The sequence below is a fragment of the Lagenorhynchus albirostris genome, chromosome 15 (assembly GCF_949774975.1).
Source record: "Lagenorhynchus albirostris chromosome 15, mLagAlb1.1, whole genome shotgun sequence".
Classification (NCBI taxonomy): domain Eukaryota; kingdom Metazoa; phylum Chordata; class Mammalia; order Artiodactyla; family Delphinidae; genus Lagenorhynchus; species Lagenorhynchus albirostris.
In genome coordinates, this window is record NC_083109.1 from 8,009,363 (window position 1) to 8,027,448 (window position 18,086).

At 40.1% G+C, this 18,086-nt stretch overlaps 1 protein-coding gene and 1 pseudogene across 2 annotated transcripts in view; both read right to left on the reverse strand.

Annotated features, from left to right (window-relative positions):
• The window catches only part of DOK5 (docking protein 5), a 141,668-nt gene that overhangs the window by 106,355 nt on the left and 17,227 nt on the right, over positions 1-18,086 (reverse strand). The window lies entirely within an intron of this gene.
• Positions 13,449-13,931, reverse strand: LOC132505642 (large ribosomal subunit protein eL21-like; annotated as a pseudogene).

Genomic DNA, 18,086 nt, shown 5'->3' on the forward strand with positions numbered 1-18,086 from the left:
CATAAGCAAAGATAAAGTAGATGATTTCCTTGAACTTGTTCATTGGCTCAGACACAAACCTAGTGTTACATGTGCCCTCTAACATCAGTTTTATGTGACCTCAAACTCCCAAAAGTCACTTTATTTTTCATTCATTTCTCGATGAACCCCATCACCCATTACTCTTCCCTGACAGCCCTTCTGTAGCAAAAAGAGAGAGAGAAAAAAATAAAAAAACCTGTCTTACACAGCCAGTGAAGCTGTAGTTACTAGGCAACCCTCCATATATTTTAAAATAACTTTCAGTTCTTCAGCAAAAGGAAAGAGAATATTTAAGACTGTTAAGCTTCGAATTTTTAAAGCACACCTGAACCAAAGTTAGTACAAGAAGAGATCTACTGCCATTTCTGGAACTGTTGGAATTCCTCTTCTGTCTGAAAACTGAAGTACGACCATGGACTCCTAGAAACTCTTGACATCTTTTGACAAGTGGAAAAGGCAAATTCTCATGCTCAGTACAGCATGGAATGGAGGAGGGCTTTGCAGAATTATTCAGAATAATGAAAGAGGAGGAAAGCGTCAAGTTGGCATTCGTCAAGCTGGGAGATGTGACTTCCCCAGGGGAAACTTCATTTCTGTATCTCCAAAAGGAGCCCTCTATTCAAAGCACGTGTGCAGTAACTGGAGCAGTTATGGCATATGAGGGGCAGAAGACTCTCAAGTAATCAGAATCCAAGATCCCTAAGGACTTCTCTTGAATTGCACCTTGCGCTGAGTGCAAAAGGTTGTTTGCAGCTATTGAATCCCTTCAGAATAAGTAATCGACGCCTCAGCATTCCAAATGGGGGGGAGAGGTCATTCCAACATCACCCAAACTATACAAACAAATCCCTCCGATAACCTGTCCTATTTCTTTAAAGTCTTTTACAAAATAAGGGTCCACAGCCTTTTCTCCTGTTCTGTCGAAAACTTAATAACTCCCAGTATCCAGAATTTTTTTTCACATTTATTCATAATGATTCTCCTTGAAATGAATCCATTTTCTTTTTGTACTGCTCTCTAAAAGACAGAGGACAATTAGTCGACATCAACTGTTTAAAATCCCTTCATGTATTTAAAAACTATTAATTAGCCAACCCACAGCCCACTCTTCTCCATCATTAATAATCTCAATGTCTTTTATCTTCCTTTGAAGATTCTCCGGCCGTTTTTGTGACGCACTTCTGAATTACCGTAAACCTCTCCACAGCTTGTTGAATGGATCAATGAAATGAATGAATGATCAGTGGTGGCAAAATGGCAGCCTGCAAAGGCACGTGGAGATTTTTTTTTTTTTGCTCACAGAACATTTAAACATATATAAACAAACTAATATTTTATACTCAAGTTTCACACAGAATTGGACTTCAGATTTTGCTTTAAAAATTGAAAGAACTGACAAAGCCAGATCCCTGGGCTGGATATGAGGAGTGACTGCCTCCTGAGGGTAGATGCAATTTTACCAAATCCCTATCCAGTCTTCTTCACTTATTTATGTGGCAATTTGCCCTACGGGCTTCTGAGTTTTTGACTTTTCAGAATAATGTCTTCGACAATCACAGCTCATTTTTGAGTACTTACCAGGTGTCAGTCATCTAGAATTGATATTTACTGATCATCTACTATCTGTCAATTACCGATTAATTCCCATAATTCTCACAACAGCCCTATTGGCTAGGTCTCACTGTTATTCCCGCTTTATAGAACTGAGTTTCTGAGGTTAGGTAACTTGATTACAAAGTGAAGTGGTAGAGATGGGATTTGAACATATGTTTCTGAAACCAAAGCATGTGTTTCCTCTACACTGAGCCATCCCTCTCACCAGGAGTAAAGTGCTTACCACGGATATGGAGGTGAAAAGGACAGACTCACAAGGTCATCAGTGATAGAGAGGTCATGATGAACAATGAAAAGGAGCAGTTAATTCCCACTGCTAGTTTATTAGCCCACAGCTAGTTAAGTGGTAATTAAGAACTGGGATTAGATTTCCCAAATTCTAGAAGCCATTCTTGACTGCAGGCAAATTCTGACCAGTTTTAAGATTTGGGGCAAAAGAATTTAACTAACTTCTCCGCTCTTTACTTTGTCAAATGGAATATATGATACCCTTGTTTCTCCTGAAATCGCATACAGCTATGAACATGCCCTAGGAGGCAGAGTTTTTGCTTATTTGTTTTTTTAGCTTATTATTTCATTCACTTTTACCTGCCAACGTAACACAAGCTCATTATAAAAAGTCAACCTATCTTCTTAAGAGCAGAAGCTTTGCTGTGGAACAGACCTACGTTCACACTTAATCACTCAAGGACAAGTAACTTATAATCTCTAAGCTTCAGTTTCCTCATTTGTAAAATAGGGGTATCACTGTAAGTATCATTAACTATATGGCTGTAGTAAGGATCATAAAGTAAGGTAAATGAAATCATGAATATAAACCATTTGGCACACTGCCTGGCAGACTGCACACACTCTGTTGAAGCTCAATAAACTCCTATTACTATTATGCTACTTACTGGGAATTGCATTCAGCTGAATGTAACAGAAAACCAAGTCTATCAGCTCATAGTCCCAAAGTGGCTGCTCAACCTCCAGTAACATCTCCTTGTTACACCCTGAGAAAAGGGTAAGAGACAAGTTGCCAGCTGACTCTGCCCCTTATTAAAGGGTTTTACCATTAGCCCCATCCAGTGACTGAGCCCCAGCCAAGAAGCTGGTTACTTTAGCTGGGTATACCATGACCCCAAACAACCTGGGATCTGTTGGTAGATAAGAGGGAGAAGAGAGTATCAATTAGATGTCCAGCAGCATCTAGGAAACTAACCTACATCACGGGCTTGTTATGAGGAACAAATAGTTGATGCAAAATTTCTGAAACATGCTCAGCACTGCACAAAAGCTCGCTCTTGCTCCTCTCTCCTTTGTCACTTTATGTCCTGATCTTCCACCTCCAGCTGTAGACCCTCTTATGATCGTCTTCTCCAGAACCATGGTACAGTAACTACACAAAGACTGAGGCCAAAATCAAGTCTATATCACTGAAAGAGTTTACCTTTCATAGCATTTCTATTTTTAAAAAAGTATGCATTTTTGAAATAGTAAAGCAAAGTGCAGATTTCAATATGAAAGAATACTACTAAAGGGGAAAGGTAGGGGGAGGGATAAATTAGGAGTATGGGTGGAACAGATACAAACTACTATATATAAAACAGATAAGCAACAAGGGTTTACTATATAGCACAGGGAACTATATTCAATATCTGGTAATAACCTATAATGGAAAATAATCTGAAAAATATATATGTATATAACTGAATCACTTTGCTGTACACCCAAAACTATGGATAATACAATATTGTAAATCAACTATACTTCAATTTAAAAAAAGAAAAAGAAAATACCCATTAAATGGTAGATATTACCATTGCTGTTGTTGTTGGAGTCTGGTGGCTCTGACCATCCTCAGACACAAATGCTGTTATTCTGTGTTGTCACATTGAACACCATGGCCAGACAAGGGTGATCAAGCCAGCCTTGCCCTCTGGCTCATTCTCATTGCAACGGGCTGCTCTTTCAACTCCAGAATCCCAGAAGTGAAATCAACTGGATGAATTTGGGGGGTAGTGGGGAGAAGCAGTGTGCTCCCAATGGCCAAGCAGGGAGAGTAATTCTGGCCCAGGGATCGCACAAAGCCAGGCAGCCTTTCAATCCAGCACAACCTGGGGCAATGTAAATGAACTAGAGCAAAGCAGAAGGGGAATGGGCTAACTGGATTCCTGCAGATCAGGAAGGAGAAATGTTCTCTCTTGAACCAGGCCATGGGATCCTATGCTGTACCCACTTCGAAAGCCCGAATGCTATTTCTCTCAATGTTCCAACAGCATTGTCCATTTTTCCAAGTAGTCATTATGATAAAGTGATTTTCTGAGTATACATCTCTGGCTGTGGTTTAAATAGATTAACAATAAAACACCTCTCTTCGCCATGAGCAAAAACTTAACATGAAAGGGCTTATTCTCCCTTTAATTCTAATCAGAAGCTGAAAATTGCACAAGTACAAAGTTTAAAATAGGCTTTTTAAAAATGTTATGTTATTTCACGTACATATATTTTAGGATTAGGCATAATGTGTGACTGTTAATTACTGAGCATTTGTGGATAGAGAAACAGCCCCTTTCACACCAGCCTGCCTCATCAAGGAAGGCAAAAAAGAGAACCTGCCAGCAAAGGAAAAGGAATATAGTTCTGCTTCTTAGAGTAAAATGATTTCCAGGAAATTTTGTGTAAGCAAAGAATGTAAATAAAAGGAAATGTAAATCGGTATTTTTTAAAACGTCCATACTCTTGTCCAAAAGCTTCCGATGGACGTTTCTACATCTCGGTAGAACTGGACAGTTTTTACTGGATTAACCCCGAGGCAGTGTTTTTCTTCCGGAGCCATGGAGGTAGGGGTCAGGGTGAGCTGGCGTGCAGTCTACCCTGGAATGAAAATCCTCTCTGTGATCAAGGCTGTGGTCTTTACCAGCATGAGTTCAACTTACAGAATTTAATTAGAGAAAGTGGAGGGGAGAGAAAGGAGAATATTCTAATTAATAAGCAATGTTCTTGTCATCACCTTGCTTTAAACCCTTCCACTTGTTCTTGCGTTGCACTTATTAAAGACAAATGAAATGAGAAAATGAAGGTAAAGTGCTTACCAAAATGCTAGACACCCTCTCGAGCTTAAAACCCACCAACGGCCTCCGGTCATACAGGTATTTAGATTATCTATCAAAATCATTCCCACAGCATATAAGCTCTTCATGACCTAGCCCTTGCACAGCTCTCCAGAAACAGCTCTGAACACTTCCTCACCGTCATCGCACCCACCTCCCTACTTACACTCTTCCCTCCAGATGTGCTGAGCTACTGCCATTCCCCACCTGGGTCATGCTTTGTTATATCTTCAGGCATTTGCCTGTGCAATTCCCTTTGTCTAGAACAGTCATTTCCAAAACAGAGTGCAGTGAAGTGAAGGAAAACATTTTAAAACTTGTATTTACTTATGTATGTCTGGAATAAATAAGAAAAGTTTTTCTAAAATATAATACCATAGTATATGGATTGAAAATAGAACACATGTAGAAGGAATAAATATTAAAATATTAGGATTTGCTTTTTTTAATTGAATGAAATATGTAATCAAAAAAGTTCAAAGACTATGGGTCTAAAACACTCTCTGTGTCTTACAATCCCATTGTAAGACACCCTCTGTGTCTTAACGATCCCCAACTTTGCCTGGACAAGTCCTCTTTATGACATACTTCCTCCAAGTCATCCTGGACCTTCCAAAGCTGGACTAGATACATCTCCAATGACTTCCATTCTCCAACAGGAGCATTCTATTCTACTTCCACTCTTGCCTCTTAATATTCCACTTTCATCTCTCACCATGGTAGCCAGCGATAGCTTGATCGTATCACTTCTTACTTAAACCTTTTCAATGCTTCTCAACACACTTAGAATTCATCCACACTCCTCACTATGGACTCTGAATTCCTACAAGATCTGGCCCCATGTAGCTCTCCAACCTCATATGTCTATCCCCTTTGTCCTCTGGGCTCTGGCCCCACTTACTTCACTGATCTGTTCTCAATTACCACAGGAAGGCCATTCTCGACCTAGGCTCTTTGCCTGCTTCTGTCTTCTACATTGAAGGGCTTCCCCCAGATCTCTGCATGGCAGCCGATGCTTCTTGGCACAGGTCTCAGCTTTCCCTGACCACTCAATCTAAAGCAGACACCCAGTCACTCTAAAGACCTGTGCTGTCCAACATAGCAGCCATTGGCCTCAAGGAGCTTTCAAGCGCTTGAAATGTGACTAGACCAAATGGAAATATGCTCTAATAAATCAAATACCAGATTTTGAAGACTTAGTAGAAAAAAGAATGTAAAATGTCTTACTAATTTTTTTATACTTATTATATGTTAAAATAACATTTTCGATATATTGGATTAAACAAATTATTAAAGTTAACTGCACCTGTTTCACTGCACTTTTTCAACACGCTTTCTAGAAAATTTAAAATTGCACGTGTGGCTCACATATATGGCTTGCTTTATATTCCTATTGGCCAGTGTAGCTCTAGAACATATATTTTTTTAATTTTCCGTGTAATTTTTAGCTTGACCTACCATTTTCATTTATTTGCCATCTGTTCCCACCTCAGCCTCCAGAGGATCTCCTTAAAGGTGGGGTCTTCATCTGTCTTATTCACATTATACCATCAATGCCACGCAAGCTCCTGGCACATGGTGAATACTCAACAAGTATTTGTGAAATGAATGAATAATTTTACAGCACCTGTTGTCCTAAGATACTGTTTACTGAGCACTTGGATGCATTATAAAAAATAAAGTTGATATATGGAGAGATTAAGTAAACTGCAAGTGACTAATTTCACAGAAGTCATGATTTGGGCCCAGGCAGAGTCTGTGTGATTCCCCCAAAGCTGCAATGCCCCAGACCAGTGATCTCACATATAATCTCCGAGGATTTATCTGTCGCCCCACCCAGCACCATGAGGACAGGGATGTTGTTTCTCTAATGCTGACACATAGTAGGTATTTATATACATATATACTTTTATATTAAATTTACATATATTATACATAACAGTTAACATTTATCGGTTATTATTATGTGGCAGGCGTTATTCTAAGCACTTATAGTCCCACCTGGGTCTTTAATAGACATCTCAAAATTAACATGTTCAATTCTGAATTCTTAATCTTTGCTTCAAAACTTGCCCTATCGCCTATTTTCCCACATTTCAGTTCATGATAATCTCATTCTCCCAGTTGACCAAATCCAAGTATTGAAGTCATCCCTGACTTTTTCCCCCCGTGCATTTCTAGTCTGTTAGGAAATCCTCCTATTGTTATCTTTACAATAGGTCCAGAAGCTGACTGCTTCTCACCACCTCCACAGCTATAAACTTGGTCCAAGCACCCAGAGCACTGCAACAGCTGCCATATGAACCCCTGGCTCCTGCTGGTACCCTCTGCAGACAGCCAGAGTGATGCTTTTAAAATGTAACCCAAGGGCTCCCCTGGTGGCGCAGTGGTTGAGAGTCTGCCTGCCGATGCAGGGGACACGGGTTCGTGCCCCGGTCCGGGAGGATCCCACATGCCGTGAAGCGGCTGTGCCCGTGAGCCACGGCCACTGAGCCTGCGCGTCCCGAGCCTGTGCTCCGCAACGGGAGAGGCCACAACAGTGAGAGGCCTGCATACCGCAAAAAAAAAAAAAAAGAAAAAGAAAAGAAAAAAAGGTAACCCAGGGACTTCCCCGGTGGTCCAGCGGTTAAGAAAGACTGTTCTTCCAAGGCAGGGGACGCAGGTTCGATCCCTAGTCGGGGAACTAGGATCCCACATGCTGAGTGGTGTGGCCAAAAAATTAAAAAATAAATAAAAATAAAATAAAATGTAACCCAATGCACACCATTCTCCAGCTCGCCACTATCTAGTGTCTTCCCTCTCTCATGCTCAGGACAAAATGCAACATCCTTGTGTCGGCCAAAGAAGTCCAACCTCACTGACCTTATCTTCTACCCCGCTCCTGCTGCCCGCTCTGCTTCAGGTACACTGGCCTCCCTGCTTGTCTTTGAACACTCCCAACACACTCCTACCTCAGAGCTTTTGTCCTTTTGCCCTGCTGCTCCTTCTACCTGGAACATTCCTCCTCGCGTGTCCATACAGCTCCATTCCCCACCTCCTTCCAGTCATTGCATAAACGATACTCTTTCTTTCCTGATCACCCCAGTTAAAATTGCAACTTACGCCATATACACACACACAAACACGTGCGCGCGCGCGCGCGCGCGCGCACACACACACACACACACACACACACACACACTCTTTCTCTCCCTTTCCTGATGTTTTCTCCACAGCACTGATCACCACTTGACATATAGTTCACCTTTTTTTTATGCTTAGTCTGACACCTTCTCTAGACTGTAAGCTCCGTGAGGGTAGAGGTCTTTGTCTGCATATCTTCCCTCTTGTATGCCCAATACCTAAACATAGTAGCCAATAAGCATTTGAATTGAACTTATATGTACGAACTTATTTAATCGAGGGGTCGGTGCTCTCCCTCAGTAAATATCTTAGGCTCTGTGGGCCATGAGGTCTCTCTCTGTCACAATTACTCAACTCTGCTGTGTTCGGTGAAAGCAGCCACAGACCATACATAAACAAACAGGCATGGCAGTGCTCCAGTAAAAGTGTATTTGCAAAAGCAGGGAAGAGGAAAGGGCATATTTGCCCCGTGGATTCGCTGTTTACCAACCCCTGATTTAAATCTCACAACTGCCCAATGATTTGGAAAGTGTCATATCCCTAATTTATCAGGACCTTTAAGTGGCTTGCCCAAGATCACTTAGCTGGTCAACTGCAGAACCGATTAGAACCTGTGCAGTCAGGCGAGGGGTATCCAAGGATGCTGGGAAACCAAGAGAGACCTGAGAGACACCAATGGGACAAATAAGAAGCGGAAGCATCTCAGTGAGAAGCCAGCCCCTGGCTGCTTCCATCCACACTTACAAAGGAGGTGCCTCAGAGACTCAAAGTCATGCGGTTTCTTCAGCCACCCCACGTTCCCCAACGAGTACCAGGAAGACCACCAAACCCTCTGAGATCAGAGCCAGACTGTGCTTGTTTCTCGCCCACCACCTCAAAAGCCAACAAGGCTTTGATGCAAATAATCCTTGCCCTTGATGTGTGACAGGGCTTCAATGAGCGGGGTCTAAGATGATAAAATCACATCTGGCCTGGCTCTTTTCCCCCATCTACCATATTGTCCTCCCCATTGCCATTACCTTCACTTAAGAAGTAGAAATGCAGAGAAGAGCATGCAAAGCATGACCCCATCTCCATTCACCACCATGTATTCCTTAAATCATGAGAGGATTGGGAAAAATTATATTGGGAAAGGAACTAAACAACATGGAACCTCACAGTGAGAAAGATACTCATGTTGTCTTTTCAGTCCTTCTGAATGAGTCATGGAGAACATTCCAGTCAGTTGGTAGTAATGATTCTAAAAGGTCTCTAAAACTTGTTCATCTTCCTTTTCAACAAAGAGAAAGCCTCAGGATCGGTGCCTTCATGGAGTGATGTGTCTAGTTAGAATTCAATAATATTGTTTGGTTTTTATTGCATTTACTTTTTTTTAATTGGAGTATAATTGCTTTACAATGTTGTGTTAGTTTCTGCTGTACAATGAAGTGAATCAGCTATATGTATACTTATATCCCCTCCCTCTTGGACCTCCCTCCCACCAGCCCGCATCCCACCCCTCTAGGTCGTCACAGAGCACCGAACTGAGCGCCCTGTGCTATACAGCAGGTTCCCACTAGCTATCTATTTTACACATGGTAGTGTATTTATGTCAAACCTAACCTCCCAATTTGTCCCATCCTCCCCTTCCCCACTTACTTTTATTGTATTTACTTTTGTGGTGGATTCATATTATGCCAACCCAGTTAAGCGAGAAATAACTTCTTAAAGAATTGCCTTTCCTCCACAGGTCAGAGTTAGTGTGGACCACAAGCTCTGGAAGGAGGAAGTGAAGCCGCACCATATTATTTCTACACTTTGGAAGCTCAGCGCAGGGCGCTGCTCATGTACATTGAGATCTGAGGGTTCACCTGGTGGGCGTGAGGAAACAGCTGCACTGCAGCTTCTTCAGCTCCTGCCAGATCCTCCTTAAGCCCCTCAGAAACCTGGGCCAAGTGTCTGTCTAGCTCCGTGATGATGGCTGCCATCTTCCCATTTCCACCCTGCAGGACGCCCTCGTTGCTAAAGATGGTGGACTGGAGACTTTGCCAATCAGAGGCTTCCATCCCAGCCACATGGCTTCCAGTTTGTCTCTGTTTCCCCCACATCCCGTCCGTCTTCGCTGCTGATGTCAGGCTCCAGCATCGGGTACACCTACTCTGTAAACCAGCTCCCACAATTCTGTAAGAACTAATCCTGAAAATAAATTCCTGATGAAATATCTCCTAGTGGCTCTGCTTCTCTGATAAAGCCCCCGCTAATATAGCTTCTCTTATGGAAAATGATATTGGTTTTCTTCATGAATGGCAGTTCTATAAAATTTCCACATAAAGAAAATAACTCTTTTTAAAGGAAAACTAGTAAGTGAATAACAGTAAAAGTGGTCCATAGCTATGACAAAGATTGTGGAAGGGGTGTGTGAATGACTGATGATTTGGAAACACCTATTATTTTCCCCTTCTTTTTAAGAGTTAGGCCAGGAGGGAGAGGGGAAGGGATAAATTGGGAGATTGGGATTGACATATACACACTACTATATATAAAATAGATAACTAATAAGGACCTACTGTATAGCACAGGGAACTCTACTCAGTACTCTATAATGACCTATATGGCAAAAGAATCTAAAAAGAGTGGATATATGTGTATATATAACTGATTCACTTTGCTGTACAGCAGAAAGTAACATAATATTGTAAATCAACTATAATCTAATAAAATATGTTTTAAAAAAGAGTTAGGGATAAAAGCAGCAAACCTCTGAATTAGATCCTATCAATGAACAAGTTCCACGACCAAGTGTACTTTGTGATAAATTTCACTTAATGGTACTGTTTTTGGATACCCCAGTATTAAAAAAAAAAAAAGCCATTCATATTCGTAGATTGAAAATGGCAGTATAACAGAGAATTACACTTCACTTTTTAACTTTATAGTTAAAATTGAAATTTTATTATTTTTAACTATTTTTAAAAGTGATATATTCACATGGTTCAAAATTCAAAATGATTTCAGTTGTATATATTGATTAGCCTCCCTATCTGTTTTATATCCCCTGAACCAGTCCCTGTCACCTATTTGCAACTACATTCATTAGTTTCTTATGCAAATGCTAGCATATACACACAAATGTAAATATACAGCCTTATCCCCCTCCTTTATTACACAAAATATAGTATTCCATACATACTGTGGATCAATACTTCCAGGTTATAATTTGAAAAACATTTTTCAATAGCCAGAAAAATTGTCCCACTTTTTTTTTTTTTTTTTTTGCTGTACGCGGGCCTCTCACTGCCGTGGCCTCTCCCGTTGCAGAGCACAGGCTCTGGACGCGCAGGCTCAGCGGCCATGGCTCACGGGCCCAGCCGCTCCGCGGCATGTGGGATCTTCCCGGACCGGGGCACGAACCCGTGTCCCCTGCATCGGCAGGCGGACTCTCAACCACTGCGCCACCAGGGAAGCCCCAAATTGTCCCACTTTTAATGCGCAATTTCACTTATCAAGAAAAAAGATCTAAAGGAATAAACCTTATGTACAAAAATTTTATTTGCAGTACTATTTATAATAATAAAAAAGGAGATAATAAACTTAAGAATTCCAAATTAATAGAATATTTAACACAATGGAATACTATGCACCAGAAAAAGAAAAGAAATGAGACTGATATTTAAGTAATGATGAGGAGAGATTTCCAAATTTATTAAGTAACACAAGGTAGGTGCAGAATAATACATTAGTATGTACACCATATATGTGGGGGAAAGGAGTATACAAAATAACATATATATAAGCTTATCTACATATGCATATATGTATATGTTGATATATGCCTGAAATACAGCTGAAAAAATAAAAACCGTAAGAAACTCTAACATTAATTGCCTATTTGGATAAATTTGGGGAAAGGGACGAGAGAATTTTTGACGTGTACTTTTTTTGGTTTTAATTCTGGAATTTTGAGCCTTGTGAATACCTATAAAATTTTTAAATAGCATATAATTTAACATTAAAAATATTACTATATTTTTAATATATATATATAAATTTATTATAGTAATATTATGGGTCAAATGAGTACATTTATCATTAATATATTTTCCAGTTTCCTTTGATCCACCATTTATCTGTTAGTACTGAGAACTGAGCCTTACACATAGTAGGCACTAAATAAAAAGGTGTTAAATAAGTGAATGCATGTGTGGAATGCATGGAGCCGCAAACGAATGTATGTTCATTAAATACTTTAAACTAGAAGAACGATTAGGTCACTGATGTAATAGGTCTCAACTGCTGATGTGGTTTCTGATAGAGCCACGCATATACCACGAATTACCAGAGGTGCACATTCACTCACGACAGAACTCGCTAGAAAGAACACACTCTTTCTTTATTAACTTTCCCAGCTTCACAGGAGATGTAAATCGCTTTATCGATGGAGTATAATTAATAAAGGGCATAAGCCACAAAACCAAATCCAATGCCCTTTGCTGTCAGCAGGTATAACAAGTAAATTGCATTCAGAGTATTAGCTGAGGAATTAAAATTTGCTCAAAATTCAGAAACAGATATCATGGGTCCTCTTTCCAGTTTTGGAACAAATAAAATCAAAATGGTCATTGAACCCATCTGGCAGTAGTTTCTTAATGGGCTTGAGACAGCATAGCTCACCATTGCAAATAGCGTACTCAATTTTTCTCTGGTTATAATGAAATTCCTAACTGAGCTAAAGAATTTCCAGAGTGTCTAAATGATGGAAGTCATCAGTCAAAATACTGTATATATCTTCATGCTAAGGGTGGAAACTTACACTGAGGACTAGGTATGACTTTATTTTATTACTCAGTTCGGGACCCCAAGCCAAGTTCTGTGACCAGGGAAGGGAAGACTGCAAAACAAACAGAATGTCAGCATCGTCTGTGGCAGGCTGCTAGATTTCTCATCTTAAAAACTGGACTTCGTCCCTTCACACGTTGCTGACAGCAATGTAAACTGCTGTGGCTCTTGGGCACGTTAATTCGCGACGCATATCAAGGGTCATAAAAATATTCAAACTCTCTAGCCTCATAATCACATTGATTATTAGGGAACAGTCCTTTACATGGTCAACGTTATAGGCCTGGGCATTATTTGAATTTGAAACTGTTTAACTGTTTTAACTATCAAGTAATCATGTACCTACTCAACAGAGTATCACAGACTTTAAAATTATGGTTTGAAAGATTATGTAATTATTTGAGAAAATGTGTATAACGCAATACATTTTAAAACATACACAGGACATGACACTGTAAATATATAATAATAGCAACCATGTGAAATTTTAGAAGCATGGGGGGAAATGGAATGAGATATACTAAAATAACAGCTTTGTATTGAGGTATTAGGTTTATGTAATTTTTTAATAAATAATATCTAGCAGTTTATTAACCAATGGAGTATATTGCACAACAAACTACCTCACATCCTTCAGGAAGAAAAACCACTAAATTTGAAAAGTAAAGACACGACCCACTGAATTCGGACACAATTAAAATGTGCTTTAAATAGTTCTTTGGGGGAGGGGACACAACACTTCTACTCAAGAGGGACATTTGTATCGTCCAGGTCTTTTCTTTACACCCACCATGCCATGAATTCATAGGAAATGGGTTCCAACAGCTCAGGCTCCTTTCCACTGGTTCTCACGACGTGTGCTTCTGTGGGTGGAACAGGCTGGCGCTTCAGCTGAACCCAAGTACCTTTCTCTTTGGCTTCCTTCTTTTCCTGATCATTCTCCTTCACCCGTTTCAGGAAGCAATCTCGGCTCTTAGAGTGCTTAATATGCTTGATACGCTCATTAATTCTCTTGGCAAGAATCTTGCCCTTGTTTGTTTGCAACGATGCCAACAGCACGATGGGTAATACTGTAGACTCTTCCAGTTTCGCCATGGTAACACTTCTGAGGCATTCCTTTTTGAGCAGTGCCCATTCCCTTGATATCGACAATATCACCTTTCTTGTAGATTCGCATGTATGTGGCCAAAGGAACAACTCCACGTTTTCTAAAAGGCCTAGAGAACATATAGTGCCCCTCCTCTTTCCTTTTGTGTTGGTCATTTTGGCGAATTACTGGAAGATGGCGGTTCTGGCCGAAAGGGCTATATAATTTTATTACTGGGAAAAATATTGGAAAACCTTGCAAAACTATTAACAATAAAAAGAGGAAAAACATTCATTGACGTCAATGTGCTCTTTCCTATTCTTTTTGTGTCCGGTGTTCAAATTTAGTTTACTATATTGAATGAGATGATCTTGGTTATTAAAATTCTTCTAAAGATTCTATATATGGAACCTAGCTTTAGACTATTAGTCTACTTTTCTAAAGGAATGAATAAACTCATAAAGAGTGCTCAGACACCTAGCTGCAATCTCCTGCCATTGGTTTTCAAGTCAGTTGCATGACATTCACTTTGGTTTCCTTCAAATCCATTTCTTAGTCTTTTCCTTACTAGCAACTTCCATGTTTCTTATTTTCAGAGCATCACGTAAAAAGTAGTTCAAGAAAATATTTAAAAGAATCAGTCTTACAGTAGTAACTCAAAGCATTTAGCTAGTCCTGTTACTAATATTAAAATTACGAGGACTGGATCTAGAGACCTGCATTAGTATTATAAAGATTACGCAGAGAGGGCTTCCCTGGTGGCGCAGTGGTTGAGAGTCCGCCTGCCGATGCACGGGACGCGGGTTCGTGCCCCGGTCCGGGAAGATCCCACGTGCCGCGGAGTAGCTGGGCCCGTGTGCCGTGGCTGCCGGGCCTGCGCGTCCGGAGCCTGTGCTCCGCAACGGGAGAGGCCACAGCAGCGAGAGGCCCGCGTATCGCCAAAAAAAAAAAAAAAAGATTACGCAGAGAAAGGCATAGGTCTGAACCTCTTGCTTTTCCTGGTACTAGTAGGGCAACCCTGAGTAGATTATGCATTCCCTGTAAGCCTAAATCCTTCACCTGTAAAATGACGACAATGACAGCACATCTTAAAGGCTTGAGACTGAATTCAAACCCAGATTTGACCATTATGCTATCTATTTAGTCAAGTAGTGTGGTTAATCATAGAAACAGATGTGGGTGTCTTGTCTGTGTGACCTTGGTAAATTATTTCATCTCTCTGTGCCTTAATTTTACCAATGGTAGAGAGGTCCTTTCAAACTGGCCAGAGACCATGGAAGCGGTGACTTCTCCCACTTAACAATCATTCCACTAATATTGACTCAACGGTACTATAGTAGCTGTAGCAGGAGCAGAACATCCCAGAAGCAGTCTCTGCAGGTGATGCATGATTCAACACGCTCTCTCATCCATACAACATCCTGATGAAATGTACCAACATTCTGGGTTCACTGCATCTGTGTTGGGATAAGTAACAGGACCAGCATGGACGGTGGGACCACAGCTAGGAGTTCAGATTCTGCTTTTGATCGTTGACCATTTCTGTGATTCTGGACAACTTCTGACTTCTTTGATCTTGAGTCTCCTGAAACTTTAAATGAAGCTAACAACATGTGCCTTAGAGAGACCCAGAAAGATGATGAATGCAGAAAATCTAGCATGGCACTTAAGAATCTTCACTCTCCTTCCAAAGAGAGTAATACCAATGATTAAATGTTATTCCAAGAGTTAAATTAAGAGCTAAGGAAATGCCAAGCTCAATTCCAGGTTCATCTTGGTCGGCCATATGACCTTGAACAAGCTACGTCAGTGTTCTGACCCTTACTCTGTTCATCTATAAAATGGCGTCATGAGTAGTAACTAATTCCCCTGTACACGTATATAATGTTTTGCCTAATGGCACCAACTATTATTAAGTGTCCTACTACTGTGAGGTGCAAATTCAGTATATTGATTCACAGAGCTCACAATAATTTCTATCAATATTTCTATGTCCAAATTACAACCAACCACACTGACATGGTAATTAGATGGCATTATGCTTCCACAGAAAAATCTTTATTTGGCTGTAGGGCCAAAACCTACAAAAATACTATTCAATAGCTTTTGGAAACAAACCTTTATAAACCCAGCTCAAAGCGACAAGATTCCCTCTCTCCTTCCCTGCATTCTATTATTGTCCTAAACAAAGAACTTGGGTTATACAAATTAAACGGTTCACCAAGACCTTGGGTCTGAAATATTGGATGTAATTTTGCTACATAAGAGTGAACATCAACACTTGTAAAATGGCACAGAGAATTGGAAGTGAACAAATTATCAAGATATACTGAAATTCCAAATCAGTGTGATTTGTTCTGAAAATCTGACCCAACTTTCTTCTCCCCTTTGTCCAGTCCGACCACAGTCTCTCATTGACGAAGCTGCCATGCTTACGTATTTAAGTATAGAATCCAAACACCATCTTTCTCTCTTGACAAACTAGAGCTGTTGTTCCCTTGATAAACTTTATGATATGTAAAAAGACCACTTAATCCTCCAATTTATGACTGTGAGATGCTGCTGAAAGCCTGAGCTCTCAATGCTCCTAATGAAAACGTCAATAGTGATCACTAAAGGAAAATATATTTCATTAGAATTGTGAGGATGTCTCACAGTGTTTTGGGCAAAGCCACAATGATTACGTTAAGGTGCAGAAAGCCACGTAGCCGAGCTTTCTCTCCTGCAAAAGAAAATATACAGTGAAAGTCATATGTGATGACTTTACATAGGAATGAACGTAATCTGTCGCTCTTCCGAGTTCCAAGAGATACAGGAGAGAAAAGGTCAGTGATGTTACTGGACCATGTCTTTCAGGACAAGACAATACATGAGGATATGCCCTTGTCATGCGGAGAATGAATTTCAATATATTTTAAGTAAGATGAGTTCACTAATAAAAAAGTCTTATCTTCCAACTGCTATCCTCCATCTCTGCCCAATTAGGGTCGTGATACTATTTTTATTGCACTACAAAAGGTATGAATGTGTATAAACAAACAAATGGATAGATAAATAAATTAAAAAGCATAAAATTTAAGAAGCAAATGACCACCCACCTCACTTTACCTCCAGTGTTCTACTTCTTAGAGGAAAGCACAGTTACTTTCCAAGAGTTATGACCAGAACTATTCCGTCCTTCATCTACTCCCATGCAGAAATACTCATGTGCACACCTCTGTACCAAAATCCCTCTTTGTTTCTGCCACTTGCTTTTTTGCACACTTCACGATATATCAGGATAATTCCACATTGTAGATTCCACACTGTAGCTTAAAAATATGATTTCTGAGGGGCCAGAGCCTCGGAGAAGTCATGAAATTGCTCCTGGCTTCAGTTTCCCCATCCGCAAAATACAGGGATCAAACGAGTTCATATCAAATCTCTTCGCACCATGAATGTCTTATCATTCTGGCCTTTTCTCTCCCCTCTGGTTTCAGAACTTGAATTGATATTATTCTTTTTATATGTTACCCCTTAAATTTCATATAATCTTCACTTGCATGCCTAGATCACAGAATAGTGAGAAATATTCTTTGAATAACCCTTATATTCTCCTTGTTGGTCGTTTCTCCAACTAACATGCCAATGCCTTTCTCCATTTGAACCTTTACAAGATAAAATGAAAATCTGCTCATTTCTAACTCCATATGCCTAAATACCCAACTAAAAACCACGATTACAAATCCCTAGAATGCATGACCTTAACTGATGGGGAGCTGACCCCTTCTTTAATATTAGAGAAATTAGTCTAACAAAATGACTTCTTCGTCTTTGAAAGATCCAACTTCATCTATCTCTGAAAAATAAGCTTCGAAGTTAAACACCAGTAAAATGTCCAATCTGCTTCACACACACTTTATCCTGTATCCAGCTCTCTCAAACGGATTTAACTTAAGAAATTTATTTCTGTATGATAAAGAACTTTTTTAATCCCATGTGTAAAACCTGTCAATCTCATTAAAAGGTAGTCCAGCAGCCTGGGGAAATATACTTCTTTCTAAATCTTTAATCAATCTTGAAACATCTGCCCGTCAGCATGTCTTCTGGAGCTCCATTTATGTTACAAATGTTCTCCAGAAATTCACAGTTGCCCAATGAAATTGACAGTTTTAAAGAAAAATCAGATTGTCTCCTCTCCATGAGTGGGCTACGCCCCTTTCAGGATTAAAGTAGACTTAAATCTGCAGACAAAAGCATATTCCTTCCCTCTGGCTACAAGAAGCTATAATCAGAATTCTCCTTTTATGATGGTGTAAACAAGTACTCAGGAAAAAGAACTGCCGTCAGGC